The following is a 12,556-nucleotide window of genomic DNA, read 5'->3' on the forward strand; positions in this document are numbered from 1 at the left end:
GAGTGGGGGTGTCTGCCTTTTGGTCCGTGGTGAGCCTCCTGAGAGACCCCGGCAGCGTGTTTCATCAGCAGATGTACTGAGTCGCCTGAAGCAAATCCCAGCAAGCAGCACAAGCCCCCTTGCAGGAATAATAACATTCTTCAAGTCAAATGGTTTTTTATTGCAGAGCTTAAAAGCCACTGAATTCACGAGCCCCGGGCTGGGATCCGTACGCGGCCTCGTGGCAGGGGGGATGCAGCTTTTGGCTGCCAACGGCAAACAGCGGCCGTCGCCTGCCATGCTGGGCTGGGCTGGCGCAGAGCCGCGCTCCTCAGCAGCAGCCAAATGTGTGGGATGCAGGGGTGGCTCCCGCACCTTCTTCCCCACCCTTGGCCCGAATTTACTGCGTAAATGGCCAAGAGACAAGAGAGAGAGGGTAAAACTGGCCTGGGCCAGCTGGAGAACAGAGGACGAAGGATTTTCCCCCAAAGCACGGGCAGGGGGTGGTACGTTACATTTTCCCCCTCTGCCCTGAATGATTCTGACCCCAAAATCCACCCTGGCTACTTGGAGACACGACTCGGCAGCTGCGTGGGATGCCTGTTTCTGCTTGTTTCTCTAGTGCTTGGCTCTCGGTTCCACTGGCTGCGAGAAGCAGGCAAGCTCCTGGCCTGGCTCCTGGCGACTTGGGGTGAGCTGCATTCACCGTCCCGCTTCGCAGAGGTGTAGTGAGGTTTGAATATGGCTTCCAGACGTCGCAGCAAACCCTAGTAGGAGAAGCCCAGGCAGAGGTGTAATGCAGCTGCTTGCAGGACAAAGTGAAGCAAGTCAGGAAAGCTTCTCTCCTCCGCAGCCCGTGCTCCCCGCAGCCCGCAGCGTGTGCTGCCCAGAACAAGTGCTGAAGCGTTCTCGAGACCTGGCCTGAGCAGCAGCGTCAGATGAAATTTTAACCAAGGGTGAAGCAATCCTTCAGTGCAGGGGTGAGGAGAGGTGCTGCAGCCATGATGAGCAGTGTCGCTGCTTAGGTTGATTTAGTGTTCGTTTTTTGTTTTTCCAAGATATGCGAGTCTGTTTCAGAGCATGAAGTGCTCTGCTGAAGGGTGCTGGATTGCCTCTGACGCTTCTGTAATACTCCATTTTTTCTTTGAATGTGCAGGTGCATGACTATGGTGTTCCTGCCCAGACAGCGCCCTGCCCGGTGAGTGTAATGGATTTAATTTCAGTCTCCTACAGTTCTTTGGAGACATGCTGAGGTTTTTATTTCTTCCTCTCCTATTTTTACTGAAGAGGGAAAATTTCATGCCTCCATAAAGGAGAGTGGGAGTGGGTAGCCAGCGATACAGGACAGGCGTACCATCAGTCACGCAGCAAGGCATGCAACATTGCTCAGTTCTGGTATCTCTGCCTCTCATTTCCAAATAAGACCATCTGTGTAAAACGCAGCAGCTGTTCGCAGAGAGACCTGCTGCATGCTGGCACCGTCACTCCTGCAGCTCCCGTCTGTGGGGTCGCACCATACCGGCACATGGGAGGTCGGCATAGCGTCCTCGCTGGGAGACCGTGGGTTAAGGGCAAATCTGAGTGGCAATGCTGGTACAGAGTAGAAGGGGGCGAGTCAGGCCTGATTTCTGTCACACCGCAGGGTCCGTCCCCGTGCTGCCTCTGTTCACGCTGAGCAGCCAGCCCTCTGCTCGCCTGCGGTCTGGTTTTGGCTCTGTTTTACCGTCTAGGAGGGGCTCTGTGGAGACAGAGCCGTGCAGAGCAGCTCGGGCATCGCCTAGCGTTGTTCAGGTGAGGGGGAAATGAGAATTGCTGTAGATCTAGTTAGTGCAAGCCAGCCCTCCCACGTCCCTCGGGGCATCCCCTCGGTCGTTGTTCTCCAGGAATAAAAGCAGCAAACAACTGAGCAGTGGAGGGGATGTGATCAAACCCACCCTGTCTACCAAAGAGGTACGCCGAGCAATGCGCTGGTAGGCTGAAGGACACTCATGTGCTCCCAGTTGAGCTCCTGGGGACATGAGGGCATCTTGAAAATCATGGAGGAGAATGCTAGGCCAGCACAGCACGGTTTGCAGCACATCAGATGAGGCTGGCAGCGTGGCGTGGAGCCGTTGCCGCATGTTCTTCATCCCTCGCTTCATCCTGCCGGTATGTCCGTTAATGGCCCTGTCCTGCCTCCATCCTCGGGGACTAATTGCCTCACACTTGAGCAAATGTGCTTGGGGTTTAAAAGGAGTCTATCGATTTGTGCGTATTCCTGAAAGCCTCCCAGGGCCCTGTTCCCTTTGAAGTGTAAAAGCATCTGTCTGTCTCTGTTTCTCCAGCAGTCTCCTCTCCATTTGCATCTCCTCTCCGCTGGCAGCCCGGGGGGATGCTCGACCCAGCCCGTGCAGGGCTCCACGTTTGGCTGCCGAGCAGCTCCCTGCCACGGATGGTGGGGCTTGAAGACAAAGGTGCAAAGCTGCAGTCTGGGCAGGGAGCTGGGCTCAGCTTGCGGCTCAGGGGGCTCAGGATGGAGCTGTTTCTGAAGGCCAGTTCCCAGCACTCCAGACTTCGGGAATGCTCTCCCAGCACATTTGTCTGCGGTGGGTGTGTTGATTAGGAAGGAGAGGGAGTAGCCCCTGGCTTCTTCCCACCGTGGTGCTTGGCTTCTCGTGCCAGACAGCACTGGAAATGAGGTCAGACCTGAGCTGCTTTGGATAATCCACTGTCCAGGAGCTGAACTGCACAGGGGTGACCAGAACCCGTGATGGTTCTCTGACATGCATCTGGACAAGTACCGCTGAAGTGCAGCCCAGCCCCTGCTCAGTGTGTGGATGATTTGGCCTGTGATTCTCCCCGTCCCACCTCCTCTGAACAGTGAGACTGGCCCTGGATGGGCTGCTTGTCCCCACTGGGGCGTTTTCTCTTAGGCACAACCTTACAGAAGTGGAGACGGGGCTAAAAGCTCTGTCACTCCTTAGTTCTCCCCGAGGTGGTGGTTAGAGGACAGTAGGGATAAACCCAGGCATGAATTGCCGGGGCTGCCTGTGGCCACTGCCATCCAGCACCTCCCAGATGGTGCGGTGGGTTTCCAATTTCAATGGGGCCTCAGCCGAGCAGCGGTGGCACTTCACTGTTGGAGGCCGTAAATGGGCTCCCATCTGGTTTTAATGATCAGTAGCACTTCGGTGCTTGTTTATTCCCATGTTTTATGCTTCAGCAATAAAACACTGCTTCAGTTTTTTCAGTCCCTCTTGGTGCTGGATGGAGATGAGTTCACAGCCTCTGACAAAGAGGTCCCAGCGGTACGCAGGATGTTACATTTTTTGGACAGCTGGGCAGGATCAGATGACGTAGTGGCAATTAGTTTGAAATACAGACATCAGTGGATGGTGTAGAAGGTAGGGAGGGCAGTTCGTCATGTGCCTAAGAAAGAAATCTTGTCCTTGGATTAAAGGAGGAGGCTTTTGATTATGGAGCTGGACCCATGCTCCCTCCTGTCCCCCACTCTGGTGTGGAGTCCGAATGAACTTAGTCCTGACTTTAAAACCAGGTACCTGAGGAAATTTTAGTCCCAAAGTGCTGCCCATGGCAGGCAGTCAGCTGCGGCCTTGTGTTTTAATCCTCCCATCCTGTTACAGTGATAAAATGGTGGTGGAGATAGCAGAATTGCTGGTGGTGCCATGTCCTGCCGTGGGCATGGACCAGCTCTGCTGCAGGTTACCAGCGCTGCGGCGCTTGGCAAAGCTATGGCGGCACTGGGAGTTGTTTTACAAAATTCTCTGGAGTGAATACAGTCTAATATTAAGTTAATCTAAGGAGGAAACTGTTTGTTAAGGGGCTGTGGGGATTTCTGAGGTTGCTCCCTCTGCCTGCCTGCCTGGCGCGCTGGGAGTGGAGAGCCTGTCCGCCTGCAGCCCCGGCGCTGAGGAGCAGGTTTTCCTCTGAAGGGATGAGCAGTAACGCTTTGTGCGTCTCTGGCAGTCGGTGTCTGGGGATCTTGAATCATTTTTGCAAATGCTAGTTAAGCTTTTCAGCATGTCTAAACGTGACTCTGTCCCGTGGGGTAGGTGGGGACACTAAGACAGAGAGATTAAAGACAGTTAAACCACAGAGGGGAGAAATGGGCTCTTTGTCTCCCTTCTAACTTTTAAGGAGACCTGGAAACCTTTTGCGTTCCCATCTCCTGTTTGTCTTCTACCCTAGTGGCAGAGGAACAGTCTCCTCCACTTTATGTCCCAACAGTATACTCTGTGGAGGATCTTTAGCTCTTCCCTCTAAAGAGCATTGATTTTCAGCAAAGAGATCCTTTTTCCCAGCTGTTTGTCAGGCCTTGGAGCTATAGATGGCAACTAAGGAGAGAAAGATTTCAACAGACTAATTAACCCCCTTCTGAGTCGTTCAGGGTCCCTTCTGTTGGTGCCACTCATGTTGTATTTGTGCTAATTTTCCCTGGAAGGTCTAGTGAAGGGGGAGCAATTAAAGGAAACTTTTCTCGGGCTGCTTTTACGCATTGGGAATAAGGAAGGTAGGCAGCCGCTGCTCCATTTGGTTAACACTTTCCCCAAGGTCACACACCCAGCCACTGGCAGAGCCAGGACCAGGCTCGCCGTGGTAGATTTCAGGATGACGTACATTTGGAGCGCGCCGCTGAGATCTGTTGGGCCTCAGCAATGTGCGAAGCAAAACCAGTCCCTCAAACCCCACCAGGCACCCTCCAAAACGGGGCTCTGGGTTACAGCAGATGTGGCACCTCCGGCTTCCCAAACAAACGTGGGGCATCAGCGTGGAGGGAAGGGACTTTTACAGAGCTGAGCAGGTTTTGCCATCATCGTGTCAAGAAGGGCTGTCTGCTCCTCCCCAGGGTGAGCCTGGCCTCCAGCTTTCAATTGCAAATGCAGCGAAGGCAAAGTGTTTACAAAGAAACCACCCTGGCGTCTGCCCTGGCCCAGAGCGTGGTCTCCTCCTGGTCATTTACTCACCCTGATGGTGTAAAAGCTCCTGGCATCAGGGCAGAGCTGTGACACGGTGCCCTGGAAAGAAGGAACCCTGATCCCTAGGGATGCTCCCAGCTGCCTTGTGCCACTGGAGACTAGCGGGGCTCTGGGCAGCAGGAGGCAAGCGAAGGCAGGCGGGCACCATGCTCATCCTCATGCTGCTCCCAGACCTAAAGGGGGGACAGCGGGGAGAAATAACGCTGTGATTCCTGGCATTTGGGGTTGGGACAGCCTGTGAACTGCAGCACGAACTCCTCAAGTCCAGAATGTAAAGTACTTCACAGGGCCAGCCCAATTGCCTGGCCTATTAGTTTTATGGAGGGCGATATTCTAAAGATGCAGTTGATCTCCTTTTACCATGGTAATGAAAATGTAACCATAGTGAGGAAGGAAAGCCTGGCAGCGAGGCAGTGGGAGCCGGGGCTTGGGGAGCTGGGGGTTGCCTCCGTGCAGGCTCCCCGGGATTCCCGGGCATCTATCCGCTTCCACTGTGGGTGCGCTTTGGGGAGCAGAGCCTCAGCCCGTGCCCCACAGGGGGTTCAGCTGGGCCACCGTGGCTGTGCTCTCAGTGTGGAGGGGCCAGTGGCGTGGGCAGGGGCACAGTGCCAGCCAGTGACCGCCTGCAGCCAGCATGGGACAGTGTGGGGTGGGGGAGAAAAGGTCACGGCCTCCAGCGGGCTTCCAACAGGGGTCTTGGAGTCTGGAAGTCGTGGTGATGGTGTCCCGAGGCGGTGGAGAGCATTCGTTGCCACTTCATGGTTGAAGCGCGCAAGGGGAAAGCTCCCATGCTGCCATGGTGTGTCCGGAGCGAGGGGTTGCGTGGCTGCTTGTGTTCAGGTGCTGGTGGAGGCCAAGGCTAGGGCAAGCTGGGGTGGAGCAGCTCACGGGTCCTGGCAGAAAAGCCAGTGAAGGAGGAGGCTGTTGCCCAGGACGAGCTGCTGTCTGGGGGGAGGAGGTGTCTTGGCATTGGGAAGCACAAGAGGGGCAGCGTGGCCGGTCCCGGGGAGCCTGGGCTGCTGAAGGAGCTGCCTCGGAACCGCTCAGCCTCCGCCAGCCTGGGGCTGGGCTGGAAAGGACCCCTTGCATCAAGGAGCATTAGATGGCAGCCGTGCGTGGTGGCTTTCTGACTTGCACCCCAAAGTTAACACAGGACCTTTCCTCCTTTCTGCCCAAACCCTGCCTACATTCCTCACTGGGTCGAGCCCATGTCAGGTTCCCAGGTTAGAGCAAGCACCAACAGGCAGCTTGAATGGTGGGGGAGCAGGAAAGGAGCCAGGCAGAGCGGGGTGCGGTGTCAGCAGCTCCCTGTGCTGTAAATCCCTGCCCCAGCAACGCCCTGACATGTTTCCAGCAGGGACTGTCTCTTGGAGGAGGCACAGACTGGCTCTATTTTGGGTGATGACTACAGAGCCCATGGAGTATTTGGCAGCAGGGAGGGGTTGTTAAATCAGCCTGTCCTTCTCCAGGTAGGTCGTCTCCTCCCTCCACTCCCTGCCATTTTCCACAGCTGTTTCAATGCCGCGCTGCCACTGGGCCACGGGACTGCCATGTGCAGCTGAAATCAGGGCCCTGCACACTTGATGGATGACAGTCCTACATCTTTACTGCTCTGTCAAGGACTCTGCAGGCTTTCTGTTCCTAGGCTGCTCTCCAACGTGTCTTTGGATTTGTCTGTTTAAATTTAGGCCAGCATTGATGCCAGAAACACCGCTGTGGAGGTCTGTGGACTGCCATTGCTGTACAGCACAAACCCTTGCTAGACACCCTGCACCTTGTCTCTCCCACCGGTTGGTTTCCATCCCACCACCTGTCTCTGCCTCAGTCAGAGGGTCACTAGTGACAGTGACGGTGGCTCACTCAGCCCCATACGGGCAGGAGCGGCTGCTGAGTACTGGAAGTAACCTCTATATTGCTACTGGGTTATGTCCTGCAGTTTGGGATGGTCTTGGCCAGAGGGTTCCAATAGTGCCGATATCCTGTGTGTGTTGGTCAGACCCGCGTTAGTCCCTTCAGCAGACTCCCAGATGAGAGCCAATTTTAGCCTTTCCATTTCCCACTCCCTCTGATACGTCCCATGTCCAGGCCAACATGCTGCTTCTTGGAGGGAAATTATCTTGATTAATTTTGGATCTAATTCTCCAAAGTGCTGAATAGCCACAGCTATTCCAGGTAGTCTGGGGCAGCGGGAGGCATTTGATCTTTGAGGCACATAGCTCTTTCTTACATTAAGAAGACCGAGTCTGATGAGTTGTTTCCTTTGTGCCAAGCAGTGCGTTAGGCTGGCTGCTCAGCGGGAAGCCAGCCCAGTGCTGTGTGCGCATCCGTCGTCGCTGCAGACCCGGAGCCAGAGCACCGGCTGTGATACCTGGGAAGCGAAAAGCTGTTTCTTCAAGGTCAGTGGATTAATGATATCACTGGTCACAAGAGGAGGGCGAAAAGAGGCAGTCCAAGATTACAGAAAGGGATTCAGCATGTAGAAGTTCCCATGAGAGTCCTCTGAACTACCTCATAATCCAGATCAAATTAGTACAGTAACATAAAATACCTTAAAAAAATCATGGGACTAGAGTCTTAGAAATACATGGGGCCACTACCTTACAGTAATGAAAAATGGGCAAGTTTGATTTGGGGTTTTAAATGACAAAAGGATAGTAACAGCGTGCTCTGAGACCTGGCTGGGTTTGTCACTTCTTCTGTCAGGAGCATCCCGGGGGGCCTCGCTGCCCAGCTTGGCTGCCGCGCAGCGCTGGGCTGAGCAGGAGTCAAGTGCCAAGCGTTTCCAACCAGCTCCTGTTGTTCACTTCTGTCAGTCCCTTCTGGCTTGTCAAAACAGCATCCTCGCCTCTGACTCACTTCCCCCCCCCAGGTCAGTCGGATCTCGGGTGCGGGGGCAACCTGGGGAGGGCAAAACAGCACGTCCAGCACTGCCGTTCTGCCGCGCTGCCCTCTGACATGCAAAGGCTCTTCTTACCCCGGGTCTGGAGAGGATTCACTAAGTAGCGCAGATTGGAAACGCAGTACGGTGGAGAGGTGTTAACAGTCCTCGGGAGCCACGCTTTCTCTTGTGATTCAGTGCTTAATTTCTAGACCAAATGCAAGATTAAAAAAAGAAGGATTTTTCAGCGCTGACTTTCAGCTGCCCTTGTTGGGCCAGCCAGGACGTACAAAGCAGGAGCCAGTTCCCTGTGGATACCCCAGTTTTAGCCCTGATCCCATTGTCTGGTGCACCCGCAGCGGGTCAGACTGATAACTCATGCAGGGAGGGTTCTGGTTACAAAATGCCTGGAATGAAGCGAGCAGGTGCTGGGGAGGTTATCTGAGGAGAGTGTTGCGTTATCTCCCCGTCGTCTCTCGCTCCCCCTGCCAGCCTCATCAGCAGCATGGGTGGCATCTTCCGCCGGTGAGGCTGCGTCTGGTGCACGGGGGGCTGCCAGGTCCACTGGTGAGCAGCCATCACCGCGCTGAGCAGGGGCCACAGCTCAGCCTTCAGCTCCCACGGGTTGTGCCGGACTGGAGCAGGAGGCCCAGGAAAGCGGAGATGGCTCCGAGGCACAGGGGTAGGTGCCGGGCTCCCATAACCTGACGCAAGGTGGGCATGCAGCCATCTTGTCCAGGAGTTCCAATAGTCGGTGCGACTTTGGCTGTAGGCAGGCTCCCAGGGCTCAGGTTTCCGAGTGGCAGGCTCGCTTCGGGACAGCTGTGATGGTTTTGTTTCCCTGCTTGTCCCCCTCGGACTTGCAGTCCTGCTGCAGGAGCGCTCAGCTGTTTGTGCAGCAACTGCCTCAGTTTGCGGTTCGGAGTACTGAGGTCACCTGAAGTTGAAACTGCTTTACCTTACCATACCGAGCTGTGACTTGTGGTTCAACAGCTGCAACAAGAGCAACTGATCTGCCCTCTAAAAAAAGGCAGAGGACGTGGTAAGGGGCAGAAACAGCTACAGCGGCTCCAAGGTGAGCCATCTCCCCGGTGAATGCAAACCTGAAGAGCTTTGCTACACGCACAATCCACACTACTGCAAATCATGTACAAAATTACAAGGAAACATGTTCTTTTGTTGTAGCAGCATTTTATTGGAGTGTAGTTAGGCATATTTCCTACCGGTGTAAGCTCAAACAGGCATACCTCTGAAGGGGCATTTGTTCTTGCACGCCTTTAGAAATAAAACCTTTTCATTACATAAGGGTGACAAACTGGTAAACCCAGCTCATCCCAGCTACCTTGCACCTAAAAACCTGAGGCTTAAGCTGTATGTTGTTGGACTGACCTAACTAAACTAGTTGAAATTTAAATTAGTGATAGCCTGTATGCAGGTAAGCCAGAAATAAATCCAGCTTGAGCTACTGCTTGCTTCTCCTTACCTTTGACTCCTTTGCTGAGTAAACGTGGCTGTTGCTGGAGCTGCTGTGCTGGGTACAAAGCCCAGGTCTGACTGCAGCCAGGCAGGGGAGGGCCCTGCCAGCCCGCGGAGAAGCTGGGCAGGAAGAGCAGTGTCCCCAGCTGGAATGCTACCGGAGGGCAGTGTCAGGGTTAGGGAGCAGGACGGGGAGGACGGGGTTGGACACAGGCAGCGGAAATCCCCACTGCAGGGCACTCTGCGGGTGAGGGCGGGAGGCAGCCCACGCTGGGACACACGGAGACAAGCCACTGTCCCTTCAGCCCACTCCAGCTGTGGAGTTGGTCCCTCCCGATAACGGAAACGTGCCACCACCATGCACCCAGCAACCCGCTCCAAGGTCAGGCGGTAGAAAGGAGTTATTTCTAAGCACATAATGAAATGCAGGAGTGTAGATTGTTGCGGCCTCACACCAATACGAAGTGGTGCAGATTTATACCTGGTGACACCCGATGCGTTTTGAGGCACTAATCAAGTTCTGTACAGAAGACAACTATTTACACTTCCCCAAGCCCCTGGCTATGAAGTCACTTCGTCTCCCCCTGCCTAATAAACGTGTGTGTAGAGGCTGCAGTTCAGCATCAGCAAAGCCTGGACGTCACCAAGACAAAAACCAAGCCCCAGTTCCTGTCCCGCGCCACTGCTGTTCGTGGCCTGCCCTTGCGTAAGGAAGGAGGTGCAGCACCCACCCTCAGTCGTGTTGTACGCATCTTACTACGGAGGAACAGTGCTGCTGCTGCGGCACCCCGGGCTGTAATTTAGTTTGTCGGAAGCAGATGGCTTGTACAGCAGGAGATGCTTGGTTTTACTACATCTGTAGTAAAGCAAGAGCTAGCGATGCTGCCATGAGCAGCAGCTGCAGCAACCTTTCCAGCTTCTGCCAGAAAGGTAAAGGCATACCAAGGAGTTTGAAACAGGGCTACCATGCCTACAGCACGCACCTTACCTGGTCTTGTTTGTGTATTTGAAATACTACTGGTTTTCTCCAAAATGAAACTTGCCAAATGTGAGCATTTGACGCTAAGACACCATGCAAAGTTGGCTATCAATGTTTATTCGCGTCACGTGGAAAGCTGTACTCCAGAGAAGAGAAACACCAGACTGTGAACATACCTACAGAGAGTCCAGGGAAACAACACAAGCTTTTCAGACATCTCTGCAGCAGTTGAACGTCTGATGTTCCTCTGAAGTTCTTCCCCTACATAAAATCATCTCCAGTTTCAGCGCATTGTTAATGATTAACTGACTGATCCCAAATATTAAAAACCCCTTAAGTTGTAGATAGTGCTACTGTTGATCTGGATTGACTGTAAAAAAAGGCAAAAGACAACCTCCTGGTTTTGACTTGCAAAAGCAGATACTATGAACATATCATAATATCCAGCCTCCCCACTCCAGCACCTGCACAGGTTATGTCTTACCTACTCAAACAATACAAACTATATCCAAACCGTATGCATAAGCCAGTCATTCTTACAAGCACAGTCAAGGGTATCACAGTAAAAGAAGGTCATGGTTTCTACAGAGACCTCTAAAAGCCTCGGCAAAAGAGCAGCGTTAAATAACAGTGACAGGAAGAGCACCGCCGCGTCAGGTGTGAGGGTGGAGGAGATGGTGAGACTCTGTATAACCAGAGATGCATCTTTTCCAGGTGAACCTCCACAGCATGGCAGTGTAGTCTGAGAAGAGGCAGGAGGATGGGACAGGAGAGGATCATTCAGCCTGGCAACAGCGTTTGCTCCTGCTCAATTCTTCCTTTGATCCTGGAAAACTTAGGTTGGCTCTCTCATTCACCCACAAAACAGGGCATCATAACGACAGAGTAAGGACCTAAATACTCTGCTAATACCATCAAGATTTTCAGACTAAAGACAACAAATAATACTGTAAGTTGAGGCAAGTTTTATTTAGACTGTACAAACAGGGCACTGGGAAAAAAAAAAAACCAAACCAAACTGTGGCTTGATGTTTGGACCAGTTCTATGAAGTAAGTGGAGTAAGAAATTAAAAAGGCACTAATCTTAAGAAAAGACACTCCATGTATTCTAAGAATATAATTCATTTAATACTGTTAATCTTATAGCACAAAAAATAAACCAAGCTATAATCCCCAAAATAAACTTTAAAAGCTTACACTTAATATTATTGCCTAAAGATCATGGTCTTTAAATTACATCTTGTGTTTTAAAGTTTACACAGTGAAGACTGTCTCAAATACAAGGCCACCTTTCCCACTGCAGTAATTGTATCCTTGTCCCAAAACACACTTTCATTTAACACAAGTAAACAGAAAATGACAACTACACAAGAATGCTTCCACTGGTCACAAAAGGCAGTCTTTTAGGCAGGTCTTACCTTCAAATGCAAATATTGAGGAAAACGCTTGAAAACTTGACTAGAAAACAAAGGCAGCCCACTCGTTCCCAGGATGTTAATACAATATAAAAAAATTACTTTACAGGCACATGAAATGGCACGAAGAATGCTGTTTTTCCCTTTACAAAAATAATGCTCAGGCTCTTCAGAGCCCCAACCCAAACAGGATATTCCCTTTTGTTTATTCTTTCCCAATTTGTAAACAATAATGAATTAAATTAGCGCTTATCCAGTGACGGACACTGATTAAACCAGTTTTCATTTAAACTTTCAGACTGGTCAGAGGCTTCAATGTCTATATACACATGTACACAACAGGAGGAAGTCAAACAGTAAGCCTTTCATGATAGTTAACTATTGTGGCACCAGGTAATTAAACCAGCTCCTAGTTCAAAAGCAAGAACAGCTTTAATGGTGCACAGATTGAAGCCATCACTTGTAGGCTCTCATGCTTCATATTAAGTATACCTTACACGCCCAAGGAACATTTACAATGATAGGTTATCACTCAAATTTAAGAGGCTTCATAAAGCAACAGACAGCACACATGTAAGCAAGCAACAAGCAACAGAGAATCCAGAGTCCTTCAAAGAGAAACACAAACTGATCAAATGCGGTTTTTATAAGAAAATACACGTCTCATAGTAAAATAGCAAAGACACGTTTTGAAGCAAGGTTACAATCAGCGTAGGCTGCTCAGTATGCTACATTTAAACCACATTTAACATACCTGAACCACACCGCTGCTACTCAGAGAAACACTGTTCATCCGTGGCCTAAAACCAGGTTCACAGCAATTTAAGAATTCTTGTCTTCGCATCAGATGCCA

Source organism: Opisthocomus hoazin, chromosome 13 (assembly GCF_030867145.1).
Source record: "Opisthocomus hoazin isolate bOpiHoa1 chromosome 13, bOpiHoa1.hap1, whole genome shotgun sequence".
NCBI lineage: Eukaryota > Metazoa > Chordata > Aves > Opisthocomiformes > Opisthocomidae > Opisthocomus > Opisthocomus hoazin.